The following is a 13,141-nucleotide window of genomic DNA, read 5'->3' on the forward strand; positions in this document are numbered from 1 at the left end:
GTCATGTGAGACCTAATATGATTTTCTCTTAAATGGATAAACAGTTTTCTCAGCATCAATTTTAATGAGTATTTTTAGATCTTTAGATTACAATTTCACCTTTATCATGATCAAACTTTCAAGAAATACCTGGAACTATTTGTGAAATTCTTTTCAGCTTAATTTATATATGTGATCGTTCATGTAGTAATGCCATAATGTTTGAATTGTGGTTGCTTTATAGTAAACTACACAGCTGCCTATGAGTAAACAGATATCTTCTAATAAGATTTATTACTTGTACCTAAATGCTTCCAGATTATATTCTTTTTTTTTCAGACTCTTTACTATTCACTCAATTTAAATTAAGAGCTGATACATATTAAAAACTGACCTAAAATGGCTAACATGTTTTAGTTTTTCTTTATATTTCTGGATTTAAAATATGGTGGAGTAATAGAATGCAACATTTTTAAAAACCTCTAATGACTCACATTTCCTATCTCCAATTAAAACAAAATACTCGGTGGAATACCTTTGCATCATTTACCCAGTTTCATTAATTCTGACTACTGACGTTAATTTAAATTCACTCTTGTAAAATGAGAGCTTGGTATCAATTTTTTTTTTTCTGTTAGCATACTCAGTAAGACTTACAAATAGTTATCTGCTAGGTAGTAAACAGTCTTGTCTATTACAAATAATCTTAGCCAATAAATGTCATTTATGCTCCATTTAGGAATAAAGATGTTAATCTGAGATGACAAAAGGATCTTTTTGTTAAAGCTAAAAGCAATTCTTCCAAGAGTAGGTGCATATGCAAATATTACCCAATTTCTTTCATCTTCTCTGACAGTTGTACAGAAAGAAAACTAGATACAAGAACACAAGTTAAATCCACTGTAAATGAAACTGCACTTTAGCCTGTGTATCTTCAGTGATTTTTAGATCATTTCTATGCTCAAGCCTTTATTCTATCCTTTCTTCCTAAATAGAATTTTAAGAAGTTAGCCAAGACCTAATGAGAACAACTGATTTAAACTTAGGGAATTTGAAGCCAAATCCCAATTTGCATTTTTTATCATTTAGGAAAGTTCATTACCTGCTATACTGAGCTTCAGTTTCCACTTTTATAAAATATCTGATTGGATATTTTTAAATGTTGACTAAAAGTTAAATAGATGAATACAAAAAGCAGACAAAATGTCCCAACACCATTTCATTACCTGGGCAAATGTCTGTGGTCGCTGATATGAAAAGGGGCTTTTTGTGGTTGCTGTTGTAAGAAGAGAGAGTACATGCACAGGGCAGGAAGGAGGGGTAAAGGGAGAGGGAGAGAAAATCTTAAAATCTTAAGCAGACTCCATGCTCACTGCGGCAGAGCCTACCTCACAACCCTGAGATCATGACCTGAACCAAAATCAAGAGTCAGCTGCTGAACTGACTGAGCCATCAAGGTGAAGAGGCTTTCTCTTGAAGTAATTTTCTTTGTCCTGGTTTCTGAATACTCCCTTAAGCTACTTTTGGAGATAGGGAATGACATTGCAGTTTCAAAGTTTTATTCAAATTCTTTATGCCTTTGACTTTAGGAAAGAAAATTAGTAGATGTACTGAGCTCTGCCAAGTCAGAATATTGGAGTGTTCTCTTCCTCCTTCTAGATAGCCATTGTCAGTTGGTATGGCATAAGCCTTTCTTTGGTTTGATTGTAGTTAGTATATTTGTCTGCTGGATTTCTAAAACATTTTTAGTGTTCATTGGTTTAGATTGAGAGGGATAGGCACTATATTTTTAAAAGGTTGTCCCTTCGTTTTGGAAGACCTTTTTAATTGTGAGGCTGCATACAAGATAGTTCATGTACTCTGGACTCCATATTTTGTTTTTAGCTTTTCCCTTCAGTCTCTAAATCAACCATGGCTAAGAATAAAAGGAATTCTGACCCAGATGTCTTTCCCTTTACAGTACAGAGAAATGAGGAAAAATGAAATTTGGAAAAATTTTTTGCTTCTTATCCTTTTTTGTCAGCTACCTCAGTTATTCATCTCACTTTGTGTTTCTAGCATGGCCTCTGAAAGACCCTAATTTGATTGACTCCACAGTGTTGGTTTGATTACTAGGAGGAACCAAGATCTAGACAACCTTATACAGAGGCTACTTGGAATTATATTCAAGAGGGATGGTCCAGCCAGCCAGGCTTCTCATTAGCATTGTTAAATATTTCCCCACACCTAAGAAAATGGACCTATGTTCAGTTACAATAGAAGATGGATATTTACTCCACAGCATCTATCTTTCTCTCTGTATTTTTAATGCCCAGTGGAAATATCTTGAATGATCTCTTACCTTCATATTTTTCCTTTAGTTTTATTTATAAAACAGTGACCACTTTTGATGCAAAAAGAGGGGAAGCTTAAAAATTAAGAAGACATTCTCAGTAGTCTAAGATTCAGGGTAACTTGGCAGAAAAAAATTCTGAATAGTCAAATGGTAAAGCTGGTATGCTTCGCTATTGTGACATTTTATGTTTGAGTTTCTCTTACTTGAAATTACAAGATCTTATATGACTTAGGAGAGAGACTGATAATTAGTAATATTCTGTTTGCTACTTAGCCCATTGAAGACCATTTTGATTAATTATTTGAAAGTCATAGGAAGGAACCTCCATGATCTAACTTTTGAACAAGTAGAGTTGCAACATAAAGCTATGACTCAGAATTAAAAAGGAAGTCTGAAGGAAACCCTGGGTGGTACAGCGGTTTAGCGCCTGCCTTTGGCCCAGGGCGTGATCCTGGAGACCTGGGATGGAGTCCCACGTCGGGCTCCCGGTGCATGGAGCCTGCTTCTCCCTCTGCCTCTCTCTCTTTCTATGTGACTATCATAAATAAGTAAAAAATTTAAAAAAAATAAAATAAATAAAATAAAAAGGAAGTCTGAAATGACTTGTTCATTTTGGCATCCCAGTCCAGGTGTACATCAGTAAAATGAGTTTCCTTTAAGTCAAATGCGTTGTCTGCAATATAATTTGTTAAAGACAGGAAACTGAAAGACACTATTGCCAAACAAAGCATCTGCAGTGTTGACATCTATATTTGAGCATCTTTCATTTTCCCAAGGGGTGCAAACGATAAGAGGTAGGTGAAAAAATCCACTTGAATAAAGCCTTTCAAAATGGATGGAACAGAAAGCATTCCCAGAGGCAGGTCAAGTTCAACCCAAGAACAACTCTCTCAGTGCTTTCACAACTAGTTAAAATACAAGACCAATAATACCTCAGCTCTCAAATCAGTGCTGAAATCCAGCAGAAGGTTGTTAATATTGATATGGTTAATATACATCAAACAGGATTCCTTTAATTTTCTGAATCAAAAAATTCTCCACAGTGTTGACATTTCCTTACTGAACTCCCAGGATTGTTTGGTTTCAAAGGCTGTTGGGCTCAAGACGCATTTTGTTTTAAATAATCCTTCATAAAAAATTCAGCTTTCAGTCTAATATGATTGAAACTCAGCTTGAGTGTGTTTTATAATGCATTGAACTGGAAAGACTATGGGCACTGAATTATTCAAAACATGGTAGGTGAAGGAGTGATATGTGTTCTCATGTAGGGAGGAGGTGATCAAAGAAATCAGTAAGACTTGATATGTCTTGTTACCTCATTTTATTTACCTTTTAGAACTCCTCCAAATATTAGAGGAAAGAAATCAATATCAATTTTCACCTCTATCACGTTCCACACTTCAATTATTAATGAATGTCAAATTTGACCACAGTTCTCTCTACCACCTGCTCTGCAATAATATTTCTGAGCCTTTATTAAAAATGTAAAATTGTCATTGAATTTCCAGATATGATTCTCCAGTGGCTAATTCGGCTTGTTTTATTAATAAGTGGGTTCTGATGAGTAATACTAATTTAATATGCCTGCATGTAAGATTAAACTATAAATTATTCCTGCTGAAGGTGATGAGATATGACTGCTATGTGGTTGTTGGGCAATAACCTTCCTGAATTAACCCTGCAAGCACACAATTCTTAGAAGAAACCATTCCTTCATATTGTAGCAAACCTGACATCATGTTGTATGTTTAGCAGAATATGCACAAACACAGACAAACACATGGGAATGAGTGAAAAAAGCACATATGCACACTGCACATACTTACATGAATTTCCAAATACAATTCTCCAGAAAGAACTTACTAATGATTTGCATTTTTAGAGTGTATTAATTTTATCCATACTAAAATACTTCATGAAATTACTTACCATTTTGTTACTCACACAATCCTTTGAATTTTGAGTTGCTAAATATAAATTGAAACAATTATTAGAGTCCTGGGCCATGAAAGACTCTTTTAAGATACAAAGAACCTGGTGATTAGAGGTCGAAGCTGCCATGGAATATTTCCGTGCTCCCAGAGATTATTACAATACCCCTTTAAAGAGAATGTTCCTATCAAGAAACTAGCTATCTTTTATTTATACTAAAAAGAGAGAACAGTGGGGGGCTGTGGCTTGGTGAGTACATGAGACTTTTTCTGCTTTGTACAATAAGCCACAAACAATACGTGATAGCCTCAGGCCTTTTATTTGTCTTTTGTACCAAGCTCTTTCATATAGTGCTCCTGATCAATTACACTTAAATCAACAAGAGTTGCTTGAACACTTTACAGTTGTGTTCTCCATACAACCTACCATACCCTAAAGCACATTTGAGGTTTACTGAGATAAAACTAATTCACAAAATACTCTCCAGATTTTTTCAGGTGGTGTCAATGAAGTATGTTAGAGGGAAGAAACTACCTTGATTTCCTGGCCTGCCAATCTAAGGGCAGGCAAGCATAAACCTTTATAGCAAAATGTAGGTCATTCCTAGTTGAGAATATGGTTTCCATGGTCTTATATAAAAAGTAATGGAGACTTTACTTTCCTATGATCCTTTTTAAAAGAGTAAATATAGTTTATCCATAAGAAATGATGAAAATTAGGATCTTTAAATCTCTAACATTTTATCAGTTGCTTAGCAGTTTTTGGTTGACTAGAGGGGATACACACACACACACACATACACACACACATACATATGTCCATTGTACTATTTACAGTCCTAAAACTTTTGCATTTCCTTTACCTACCAAGACTAAATGGTGGTTTGATCTCTAAATACAATAAAGCATCTGGTTGCAACAGAACATATTTTATTTGATATAAAAATGAGTTAATTGTTTTTATGTAAAGAGGGGACTAACTTTGTTTTATTCTCTTCTTTCTCACATCCTGACATTATGGCATCCTGGACAGAGGAGTTTTCCTTGATTTTAATCTAAAGGAGAAACGTTGACTTTTTTAAAAAGATTTTTTAAAAAAATTTATTCATCAGAAACACACACAGAGAGAGGCAGAGACACAGGCAGAGGAAGAAGTAGGCTCCATGCAGGGAGCCCGATGTGGGACTCGACCCTGGGGCCTCCAGGATCAGGCCTTGCTGAAGGCGGCGCTAAACAGCTGAGCCACCCAGGCTGCTGAGAAATGTTGACTTTTGTTAACATGGAAATTGATAACGTCACTAGGCAGAACCAAGTACTGTTTTTATTCAGCTGAATTCACATTTCCAGTGCTAACTCAGGGTTTAATAGGATTTCTTTTGCCACTCCAAAATCTGAAAGTAAGCTTTTCACTACAGTTTCTTGATAGGCCATTACCTCTACTGTGGCAAGGCAATTCAAATTTCAAAATATAATGCTTTCTTTAATGTCTTCTTTGATTTATTAATCAATGGACAACAATTGAGTTAAGACAGAGTCTTATTATTGCTTAGAAAAAATATTGATGATGAAACTTAATGTAGCCCTCCTTATGTAGATTATCTTGGAAGTTTAGTTTCAAAGGATTTTGTGAACATACCAGGAGAGAGCACCCATGGTAATCTTATTCCCACAGGCCCATAATAAATATTTGCTCAGTGGGGAAAAAAAAAAAAAAAAGTGAAGATAGAAGATAGAGTCCAGGAAAGACAATTGACAGATTATTGACATTACTTGGTGATAGCAATGCCCAGACTCATCTGTGATCAAACACTATGAAGTATCCTTCTAAGGATAAACTTATGACAAATAAGAAGGGAACATTCAGTTATGAGGATACTTCCAGTTCCAGCTCTGACATGCAAAAGGCTTGAAAGTTGTTGTTTTGTCCTTGGGAGATAAAGCTGGACAAACTGACATACTTTTCTTGGGCCCATCAAGAGCTAAGTTTCCAGGATAAACTGCCAATCCAGAATCTGAAGAAACAGATGAATCCAGAAAGTCATAGCTAAGATCTGCTTATTTAGAACACAAGTGTCCGGAGCCCTAACATTTAAATGGTAATTTTGAAAAATTGCTGGGGGCCAAATGTGGACTAGCATGAGAGTGAGGACCAGGTGTCTGCAGTTTTTAGAGGTTTCTTCATATTCTGTGGGCTTTATCTCTGGGAATTCCAGCAGGTTCTCCTAGTAAATGAACATCAGAGGAAGATCCTCTCAGGGCTTTGGCAGGAGAGGGAAGATTAACTGTTATCAAATAGACCTGGAGATTTTTACATAGCAAAGGCCCACCCTTCAAGACAAAGACTTTGTCAGTCTCAACACAACTGGGAGAAGGGATTTCCTCCACTTCAACCCCTCTGGCCTTCTCTCTCTCTGAAGAAGAAGGGGCGCATAGTCACCAGTAGTCAGAGTTTTAAGGAAATAGAAACACTGCAGCCAGAGAAGAGAGTAAGGAGTGGAGGTTAAAACAAAACAAAACAAAATAAAAAGCTTATATCACTTGTGAAGATCATAGCCCAGGGACACAGGCCTAATGAAAGATTCAATCATAAGGCTGTAGAATACCCCCTCACCTTCACGCCTTCACACCACACTAGTAGGCTCCAGTGCAGTAATGATGGATTACAGCTAAAAGCTGCAAGGCACACTGGCTCTGAGTGAGAACTCTCAGAGAAGCCCAAGGTCTGTAACTGGTAGAGAAAATCGAAGATGCTAATGTTAGAGCCTTTGGCATCTACAGCAAAATTAAACACAGCCCAGCTTCTAGCTAGATTAGCATAGATTCTCACACTAAAGGCCCCATTTACCTCAGCTCTTATTATGTGACACATCATGTCCAGTTTCAATAAATAATTATAAGACATACCGAAAGGCAAGAAAGAAAAAAAAACCAGTATGAGGAGACAGCAAGCATCAGAAACAGACTCAGATAGGACACCAATACTGGAATTATCAGGGAATTTAAAGTAACTATGATTAATGTGGTAAGAGTTCTAATGGGAAAAAGTAGACAGAATCAAGAAAGGATGGGTGATGTAGGCAGAGAAATGGAAACTCAAAGAATCCAAGGAAACACCAGAAAGAAAAATAGAGTTACAGGAATGAAGAATGCCTTTGATGACCTCATTATTAAACTTCACATAACCAAGGAAGGAAATCAGTGAGCTTGAAGATTTGTCAGTAGGAATTTCCCAAACTGAAATATAACTGTAACATATTCATAATTGGAATACCAGAAGAAGAGAGAGGAACAGATGAAATATTTTAAGTAAAAATGGCCAAAATACTTCCAAATTTAATGAAAAACATAGGAAACTCAGACAACACTAAGCAGGATAAGTACAAAAAAATATTAAAGGGGAAAGAAATCCTATATACCTAGTCATTTCATATTTAAACTGCTGAAAATTAAAGATGAAACAATCTGGGAAGAAACCAAAGGGGGAGAAAATACTTTCTATAGCACAGGGGAGGAAAAACTGCTTTAACTCAACCCATCTTAGGGTCATTGTCTGAAGCCCTGTATAACAGACTGGCAAGGGGTGCCTGGCTGCTCAGTCATTAGAGTGTGTGACTCTTGATCTCAGGGTTGTGAGTTCCAGCTCCTTATTGAGTGGAAAGCTTATTTAAATATAGATTTTTAAAAAATATTTATTTATTTATTTATTTTAGAAAGAGCAGGAGCCAGAGAGGCAGAGGGAGATGGAGAGAGAATCTCAAGCAGACTCCACACTGAGTGTAAAGCCAACATGGGGCTTGATCTCATGACCCTGAGATCATTACCTGAGCTGAAACCAAGATTTGAGTGCTTAACTGTGCCACCCAGGTACTCCTTAAAAGTAAAATCTTAAAAAAAAAAAAAAGACAAAAGACAAATTAGCATGAGAAAGACAAAGAAGTGTTTTAGCCTGGCTCATAATACATGGGAATATTCAATGATCAGTAACCCAAAAGAGTGGTTAGAACTTGAGTTTATATAGCATCTTATCAAAAAGCCCCAAATTTTTAGAGAAGTGACAAGACAAAGGAAAAGGACTTTGACTTTCTAGGGCAGCAGGTTGTGGGAAGGTAAATTTATAGGGAAGCTAATGGTAGATAAAGACTAGTTAGTAAAGTTTGTTATGTAGATTCCTTTGGAAAAATCCTTGGGTCTGTAGTTGTCTTTGATGATTAACTTCTGTCTTTCCTGGTGGCGGGGGAGGACCTTTACAAATTTATATCCTGCTTTCCGGCAAATGGAGGAGGGCAAAGAGCTTTTCTTTATCTGTTTCTTCTCAATTACCATCAGCTCCGAATAATCCTATGACTATGTGGCATGTTTTGAGGTGGTATGTTCTGCTACCCTTCAAGGGGAGAAAGTTAAAAATTACAGAGGACTTCTTAGAAACCTTGCAAGTTGAAAAAGAATGGAGTCACATATTTAGAGTATTGAAAGAAAAACAAAACAAAACCACCAACCTCGTGTTCTTTTCCAGAGAAATCATCCTTCAAAAGTATAGGAGAGATAAAGATTTTCTCCAACAGAAATTTTGAGAGAATTCATCAGCAGACTTGCCCTGTGAGAAGTGTTTGAAAAATTCTTCAGAGAGAAGAAAAATCAGAAACTCAGATCTATGTAAAGTGAGTGAAGTATTGGAGAGGAAATAAATGAAGATAATACAAAATTGTTTTCTTAATTGATCTAAAAGGGAACCGTTCAAAGTAATAGCAACAATGTATTATATGGTGAAAAGAATTAAGATACTTCACTTAAAGCACCTGTATTATACTTGAAGCATTGTAGTATTATTTGAAGGTGGACTTAGATAAATTAAAAATGTATATTGCAAATTCTAGGGTGACCACTGAAGTTTTTTTTTAAATAAGTGTAATAGATATACTAAGAGAAGAGATGAAGTAGAATTATAAAAATGCTCAAAGAAGGCAGAAAAAGGGGGAAATTCAATTGTGCAAAAAAAGATTGGAGAAATGAAAATTTTTAAATAATAAAAAGAAAGATGAATAGAGAAGATGCAGAATCTGAGTTAAAATAATGCATTTCCCTTTTTATATTTTCTTTTGAGAGTCTTGCAGATTATATGATATATTACTCTTTTGTTATTTTCTTGCCTCACAGGATGGGATAACATCTCAATCATCCACAAAATAATTTGTGATCTTTTGATCAGAAACCTTATCAATGGTTTATGTATACAATGGGATATTACTCAGCCATTAGAAATGACAAATACCCACCATTTGCTTCAACGTGGATGGAACTGGAGGGTATTATGCTGAGTGAAGTAAGTCAATCGGAGAAGGACAAACAGTGTATGTTCTCATTCATTTGGGGAATATAAATAATAGTGAAAGGGAATATAAGGGAAGGGAGAAGAAATGTGTGGGAAATATCAGAAAGGGAGACAGAACATAAAGACTCCTAACTCTGGGAAACGAACTAGGGGTGGTGGAAGGGGAGGAGGGTGGGGGGTGGGGGTGAGTGGGTGACGGGCACTGAGGGGGACACTTGACGGGATGAGCACTGGGTGTTATTCTGTATGTTGGTAAATTGAACACCAATAAAAAATTATTTTATTAAAAAAAAGAAACCTTATCAAAACAAAGTAGCATTATTTTGATGCAGTTGCTGGCTCGGGTGGGGAGTTCGTAACAGATACTGAAAGATTGAAAGGAGAAAAAAGTGGTAGAAGGCAGAATCTATCAAACTAATGCTAAAGAGAACAAAAGCTATGTCCACCTAAAACACTTGCAGTTAGGAAGTGGAAATCCACACAACCTAGTTATTTAATCTTTGCACTGGCAAACTTCAAACATGACTGTTTTCCATTCATTTGCCTGCCTGGTAGACTGAATAGAATCATACACTATGTCATTCCATTGAAACCACTGAACTGGTTGTTCATGTGGACTCAGGCACGATTTTAAGTTGCTTGAGTGCTTATTCAAGTCCCAGAGGGTGGGGGTTTGAAGGAGAGAATAGCAGAGGGCAAGGCTGAGGAAAGGGAATCCCACAGCGTTGCTGGAGCCGTGGGCCAGAATAAACAATGTGCTGTGACCTATTTAGCAAATGAAAACGCAAACCAGAGAAAGCGGCCAAGGTCAGGGACACACATCCCCTCCTGCTGAGATGATTTGGGATGTTCAGAACAAGAAAATGAATAGCTCACAAGAGGGAGTTTCCTTGAACTCCCCTGGGCAATAAATCACTGACTATAGTGAACTTTCTGCTTTTCTAAAACTTCGTTAAATAAATGGCAGCAGCAAGCTGGGGTTTGGTTTATATGTGGTTTCTTTTTTTAGACGAAAGGCAAATCTGATGAAGAAGAATTTTCCCCCGGGCAGGCCTGTTTATGTTCAAGCCTAGATTCCCTTCCTCTCTGCCTGTCTCCCAAGGTCACCAGAAGGCTCTGAAACCAGACTCAGCTTCAGACACATGTTGGTGAAACCCTTGGACTTGATGCTTATGTCATGATGCACATTTTCTAGGTGATTTTGTGTTCTGAAGTCGTTTGATTTTATTCAGGGCTTTATGATCACCAGGAAGAAGAGGAAAGAATCAAACTCTATAGCCCAACACCATAGACAGCCCTCAGAATAAAGTAAAGAAGGAAGGTTTAGGTCGATTTCTGTTTGTTTGCCTGTCTGTCTGTCTATCTGCCTATCTACCTACCTGTCTATCATCTGTGTGTATTATGATCCTAAGTGTCATAACATATGCATACAAAAATAGTCATTGGAAAATGCATTGAAAGTGTCCTTAGGAGATAAAATTACTTAGAAAAAAGATGAAATTATAAGTGATAATTTTCTTCTTTATATTTTGTTGGGATTTTCAAATTTTTAACAATTTTATAGCAGTGATGTCCAGTAGAAATAAAAATATGGAACCATAGATACTATTTTAGATTTTCTAAGAAAAGAAACAGGTAAATTAATTTAAATAATATAATTTATATTACTCAGTAAATCCAAATAAACTCAATTTCAGTATGTAATCTACACAAATTTGAGTACTTGTAATTTTTTTTATCAAGTCTTCAAAATCTGGTATGTATTTTACACTTAAAGCACATTTCATTCAGAATTGCTGTAATTTCAGGGACTACTGACTACTGTATAGGACAGTGTGGTTTGACAAGAAAAATAACAAACTTTATATGCATAGAATCATTTAAATATGTTTATATCATACACGTGTCATTTGTACACACAGGGTAATAACTAAGGATGACAAATAATGTAGACGTGTTTGCTTAGCTGTTTTATGGGACTCTGATAATTTGACATTAAATGAGATATTATTAGATAGTAAAAAAAGTATTCTTGCAAAATCAAAGAAATTTGAAAACTCTAGTATATTCAAAATTAACCCCCCCCCTTTTTATTTTTATCTACAGGACTTCTCATAGCTTTAATATATACTAGTGTGCTTTATAAGTCTATAAGAGAGGAATAGGGTGTACTACTATTTCATGAACTTAGAGACAAGAGCCCTTTTCTTTTTCATGGAACATCTTGCAGGACATGTGGAACAGTTTTAGAAACCTGATGTAGAAAAGTTAGTAAAACATATAAAAATATACAGTAGGTTGGTATTGAAATGCTGTAGTTCATTGGAAATATTGTGATTGTGATTGTAATTGTGTATGTGTGTGTGTGATTCCTAGAGTATACAGTATATTCACTTAATAATTCATCCTTTTCCATGTATTTGCACACTTGCTGTTTTAGCTTCACAATTGTTCTGGATTGCAATACAAAATAAGTGAAATAGAGATTATTGTTTCTGTTTTACATAGGATAGTAAAAGGGTCTCTACTTGCTAAGTGCCTATGGTCACATTGTTAATTATTTGCAGAATCAGGAATTTTTGAATTTAGAATTTATGTATCCCAACTTCAGAAGTTTTCTCTTAAACTGTATTTATTATTTTTCTCTAGATGCTCATTGTAAATAAATTCAATTCAGTGGCTTAATAGTAGAGTGGGGCATTGCTGTTATTCTGGTACCCAGATGATGCCTTAATTAGATAATAAAATGCCTTTAGCTTCACAAGCTGCTTATCACCAATTTTATGTAGGACTTTTTGTATCACTAATAATTGTTCCTCTTCCCCTCTTTTTTTCCCCCCTACAAATACTCTTGATCTATGAACCTGGTTTTTCTCTGAGAGGATAAGTAGAAATAAAATGCAGAGCTCAAAGCTTGAATCAAAAATATATATACTGGGACTAAGAAAGCAAGCATAAATAGAAAGATATTTATTATATTATTATATTTTCAAGCAAAGTGATGTTGTGTTGGAGAGTTTGATTGTCCTACAACAAAGGCAGTAGTCTTGCTTGCCCAAGGGAATAATGTGAATGAAGTCAGGAAGTTGTCCTACCACAGATATATTGAAATGATCATTTTAAATGTAAATGTGCATTAATTTGCATTTAGCAACAGCTGCCCCTGAACCATGCCAGGGATGAGCTGGAAATGTTCACACAAAATGAACAAACCTTTTAGAATCTCTAAAATTAAGAGTTTATTTAAGCCCAAGTTAGGACAGCTGCCTGGGAAACATGCTCTTCACAGGGAAGAAAGTGCTCTGGAGAACAAACAGTTTTTACAGGGTTATATACTTTTTTACATCTTGTAAAAGCTCAAAAGATTATAGATTAGCATGTAGGTAGAAATCATGAATTTTACCATGAAGGAGTGCAGGGAGTAGGAGCACTGATCGATATCTCAAGGACAAAATGGGTTTCCTTTAGGCTACTCATTCACAAAGCAGATGTACAATGCATGCATGACAGGCCATAAATCAGCCTTTTGCTTTGAACAAAGTTTTTGTACAGTCATGCTGAGTTAGA

The 13,141-nt window shown here is 35.9% G+C and overlaps 1 protein-coding gene and 1 long non-coding RNA gene across 14 annotated transcripts in view; one reads left to right on the forward strand and one right to left on the reverse strand.

Moving 5' to 3' along the window:
* Positions 1-13,141, forward strand: part of LOC144318687 (uncharacterized) — a 176,816-nt gene that overhangs the window by 43,287 nt on the left and 120,388 nt on the right. The window contains exons 2-3 of one of the 12 annotated variants that reach the window (XR_013384758.1): positions 8,759-8,903; positions 10,584-12,219. The exons of 7 other annotated variants lie outside the window; for them this stretch is intronic. The gene's annotated coding sequence lies outside the window, so the exon portion shown is untranslated. Of the gene's footprint in view, positions 1-7,955; positions 8,110-8,758; positions 9,626-10,583; positions 12,220-13,141 lie in introns of those variants that run through there. 4 more of the 12 variants (XR_013384751.1, XR_013384742.1, XR_013384770.1 and 1 more) reach the window with 4 other exon arrangements.
* LOC144318716 (uncharacterized) overlaps positions 1-13,141 on the reverse strand; it is a 188,519-nt gene that overhangs the window by 19,523 nt on the left and 155,855 nt on the right. The gene's annotated exons all lie outside the window — the stretch shown is intronic.

The sequence above is a fragment of the Canis aureus genome, chromosome 1 (assembly GCF_053574225.1).
Source record: "Canis aureus isolate CA01 chromosome 1, VMU_Caureus_v.1.0, whole genome shotgun sequence".
NCBI lineage: Eukaryota > Metazoa > Chordata > Mammalia > Carnivora > Canidae > Canis > Canis aureus.